Here is a 5042-nt window from a genome sequence, read left to right as displayed (position 1 = left end):
AACATTTTAACTGAAGCTTTCCTGTTGCTAGTTACAAATAAATAACCTCGCACAGACGTAATTGTTTGCTATACATACATGTGGGCATTCACATGTGCTCCAGCATGGTCTTAGCTGGTGCCACTAGCTCGACCTAAAGAACACGAACGCACAGACATATACATACATGCATATACGAACATAAATTGAAGGCATGTATATATTTCTACCGCTGCGTATAATTGAGTGGCCCTTAAACATGAGTATGTATGTATATATGTGTGTATATGTGAGAGAGAAAAAGGGCATATACTGTCATACTTTAACTCGTGCCATGCTGGAGCACCACTGTGTGTAGAAATATTTATATGTGACATTTTCTGTTTGAGCTATATATGTATGTACATACGTGTGTGTGTGTGTGTGTATACATATACACACACAAACACCACCCTCTAGGCCCACCAAGTAAAAAATATATATATATTTATTCAAATTCATGTGTATATGGTCACACTACGTTGTATGTAACAAAATACACACACACATATATATACTAACATGCACACTGTATGTGTGCGTTCGAGCGTGTTGTTGTATATATACACGCACTCCTTGTGTTGTCTTCATATTTTAATTGATAGTTATTCCCCCACCCCCCTTTTCCCCTGTATCATGCAACGCTGTTCCTCCGATCTGCTAGAAGTAGCAGCCAATTCTACCTTAAATCAGTCACATACACACGCACCTGCCGTCTTTTAATCGGAAAACACACACACACACACACGTTGGATAATGTGGTACTTATATGCCTATGACCGGAGAAAAAAAAAGAGAGAGGTGGTCTAGGCTGGAACGCTTTTGAGAATAGGTGTGCTAAGTCAGGGTTGACCCGGGGTCTGAACAACTAAAAGGTACTCATTACTTCGAGTAATTTCGAACCTCTACAACGATATAAAATATTTACTACACATACAATACGTAGTCGTTCGACCTGCTGAAAATAGCAGCCAAATATCCTTCAAATCATACCGTTCTGTCTTGAAAGAAAAAAAACATGTTCGTTACTTTTGATACTGTAGTCTTGAATACAAGACGAGATGCTCATAGCTAGAACAACTTTAAGCAAAGGTCAACCAGATTGTTACTGACCTGTGTCTAAATGATAATAATAATGATGATGATAATAATAATTACTGTGTGGTGGTCACGATTGTAGTGACTGTCTTCGTTTTGTGTGTTTCGCGGTTTCTGAATGAATAGTGATTTGTGAAAAGCGATTTCGCGGGTGTCGCTCGCGCGCGTGTGTTTTGCGTGAGAGATTACGAACAGAAAGAGAAGGATTGATAGCTGTTATAATAAATGCATTGATCAACAGATTGCTAGATGGAGAGATGGATGTATGAATGACAGGATGTATTGACAGGGTGAAAGGTGAGAAGGTAGATGGATGGATGGATAGATAGATAGATAGATACGTAATACACATATATGTGAATGTCAGACAGATAGATATGTGATGACAGATACATAAGTATGTGACAGGCATAGACAGACAGATAGATAGATCTGTTGATAAGTGGAAGGATAGTTGGGGGGGGGGAAGAAACAAATTGATAGTCAATGCAGAAATTAAACAGAAAGCTTGACGAGGGATATATATTTAATGTGAATGACACAAGAAGTCAATGTGAGATTTGAACCAGCAATCTCGCTGTTACTGCTGTAGTTGCTGATAATGTCTGTTTGTGTGTGTAATGATAGCGTTATCTGTGTTGATAATGTCTTACCGTGGATTATGGAATGACGGTTATTTTCGTCGGTGAATGTAATGATAATGATAATAACAAAACCGAGTGGAATAATGACAGTCATCATTCCACGAGGCGGTGGGTGGGTGTTTGGTTGGGGAGACTTCCACCATTCCTTTGTCTCGACAACACGGCAGATCTTTATTAGTGTTACGTCTCTGTGTGTGTATGTGCATATATATATATATATATATATATATATATATATATATATTCAAAGAACAAGTAATTAAAAAAAAAACAGGAAAAAAACGAACGTGAGGACGTGTCCATGCAATATATTCTATCTATCTATCCACACACACACACACACACACACACACACATATATGATTTATATTTTAATGTGAGGTTACAAAAACCAAATAACATTAAACTAGAGGATTACTCAACACACATGCAAACACCTGTGTGTGTGTATGGTGTGTATTCGATCGTTCTTTCTTTAGCTCCGATACAATGAATCTATGATCAGTGATGTTCTTCCGATCATAAACATCCTTTCTTATATCTTGTTTAAGACGGTAGTGTGTGCTTTGAGGGAGATGTGACTGCCATTTCTGGCCGACCGTCTGATTGTCTGTAAAGGCTACCTCGTTATTTGGTGTGTTGGTTTGTTGGTACGTGTGTGTGTGTGTGTTTTCTGTTGTTTGTCTGCTAATATTATCGAAGTATAGTATCGCTATTTCCATTCTTGTCTCAATACATTTTGGCGTCACGTTTCTACGTTTTGTGTTGTTACTGGTGTTGTTAGGTGTAATCGCATCTTTGTTGTTTAATCAATCACGTTTCCACGTTGTTATGTGCAATTATATTTCTTTGTTATTGTTGCTGTGAAATCACGTATTTGTGTTGCTGTTGTTTATTATTATTATTATTATATTATGTAAGGCGCAGGTGGCGAAGCTAGCAGAATCCTTAGTGACAAAATGCTTAGCGGTATTTCTTCCGATTCGTTATGGTCTGAATTCAAATACTACCCTTTTCGGTGGAATACGTACCAATTCAGTACTGGGTTCGATGTAAGCAACTCGCCCACTTCCCCAAAATTTCAGGCCTTGTACCTATAGCAGAAAAGATTATTAAATGTAATCAAGTTGTTTGTTGTTGCTATAATGCAATCACGTCTCTATGTTGTTGTTATATGCAACCAAGTCTCTTGCTACTGTTGTCATGTGCAGGGCAGTCGAAGCAATATTCATAGATCCCTGGGCAAATCGAGGCACTGGAGCCTATAGTATTTATATGACAGCATACATAAATCAGAATTGGGTCCCTAGACCCGTGAGGCCCCCGGGCAAATCAATGCATTGGACCCTATGATATTTACTTATTGGCAGCAAACCAAATCCAAGTTCAAAATCGGCTCCCATCCGGCACAAATCGACGCACTGGGCCTTATAGTATAGACTTATTATTGACAACATATCACGGCACATAAATCAGAGTTGGACTCCTAGAATCATGAGGGCCCCCTGGGGACTAGTTATGTGTTATCACATCTCTACGTTGATGTTATTGTTATATGTAATCACGTCACTTTGTTATTGTTGGTGTTGTAAAGTCACGTGTCTTTCCGTTCTGAGCTGGAATTCTGTCAGAATCGATTCCATATATTCAACACTACATAGAATAATCTTAGAGATAGGAATGGTTTAAAAAATGTGTTTTCTTTTAACAGATATTCCTCTTACATGGCATTTGATTCTCCTCTAATTAGGTATTTTTTTGTCTGTTTTTTTAACTGTGGCATTTCAATACTTTTGATCAACGAACCGTGAAGAATGATTTCCCAATCTTATGGAGCTCGTAGAAGCTCCTTTTTCTTAATGTTTACATAAGATATCTTATTGATCACTTTGCACTTTAGTTTCAGGAAGCTCACCTTCTTCAATTATTGGCGATGACGTGTCAGCGTTGCCGTTATTCCGTTTATGTCAGTGGAACTATGTCAACGTTACTCAATGTTGTTTCTTTTTTTTTTGTTTTACTTTGTCGAACACTTGAGATGAAATGATAATAATAATCCTTTTTTCTATAGGCCCAAGATCTAAAATTTGGTGGGATGGGGGTCTAGTCGATTACATCGGCCCCATTGCTTAACTGGTGCTTATTTTATCGACCGCGAAAGGATAAAAGGCAAATTCGACCTCGGCGGAATTTGAACTCGGAACGTAAAAACGGACGAAATGCCTCTAAGCATTTTGCTCGGCATGAGAGGCCAGATCTGGCCAGTTTGGACATAAAACATGTAGAATATTTTGGCCAGATAATACTTATTTATTTACGTTGTTTAGAATTCATCATGCATTATCTTCTAGCTTTGAGATTTTGATGAGGTGACTATTTTTAGAATGACATTGTAGGGTGGGGGTGAGAAGCCAGATCTGACTGGTTTGAACATAAAACATAGAATGTTTGGACCAGGTAAGGCTGGTCGGAATACTAAAGGGTTAAGTGTACAATTCAGAAAGTCTTGTAGGATGCAGTTTGTCTATTACTGGTCTATTGTGTTTGGAGGGGAGTTGGGTATGGTCTATTGCAGTTGTAGGGGAGGTGGATAATGGCTTATTGCTTGTAAAGGAGGATATGTTCTATTGTGTGCAGAGGAGAGAGGTATGGTGTGTTGCATCTGCATAGGAGGGAGGTAGAATCTATTGTGTTCCCTCCTGTATAACTGGTATTTATTTAATTGATCTCCTCCAGTTGGAAATGATAGGGGACAAATCAGTAAACTGTGAAAAGATTTCAACTCGGTGATAAGGAACCAAGATGTCTCACTTTGTTTGCCTCTCGACCATTTGTGAAATATTAATGTGACGGTCGCCATAGTAACAACAACAACCACAATCCACTCACACATAAAACATGTCAATGCAGGTCACTTTGGAGGAGTGTATGTGTGCGTATATATATAATACATACATACATACATACACGCTCACTCTCTCTCTATATATATGTACATACACCCATGCCATATATATATATATGTATATATATATATATATATACACATATATATGTGTGTGTGGGTTGCTGTGTTAGTGGTGAGTTGTTTTAACTGAATTATTTATTAAGATAATGGTTTTCAATACCATAGGTGAGAATTTAATTAAAATTTTCCTGGCCTATTACACAAGCAACTACTATTTTAATATTCCTTATCTCAGTGATGTACTTCAGTACTTGTGTGTGTGTGTGTCGGTCTGTCAGTCTGTCCATATTCTTTTATTCTTTTATTTGTTTTAG

General features: G+C 37.8%; 1 protein-coding gene across 1 annotated transcript in view; it reads left to right on the top strand.

The window, feature by feature from the left end:
* LOC106867647 (band 7 protein AGAP004871) overlaps positions 1-5042 on the top strand; it is a 51952-nt gene that overhangs the window by 1353 nt on the left and 45557 nt on the right. The gene's annotated exons all lie outside the window — the stretch shown is intronic.

Source organism: Octopus bimaculoides, chromosome 22, assembly GCF_001194135.2.
Source record: "Octopus bimaculoides isolate UCB-OBI-ISO-001 chromosome 22, ASM119413v2, whole genome shotgun sequence".
NCBI lineage: Eukaryota > Metazoa > Mollusca > Cephalopoda > Octopoda > Octopodidae > Octopus > Octopus bimaculoides.
Note: the sequence above shows the minus strand (reverse complement) of the source record. Positions and strands in the feature narration are given on the sequence as shown.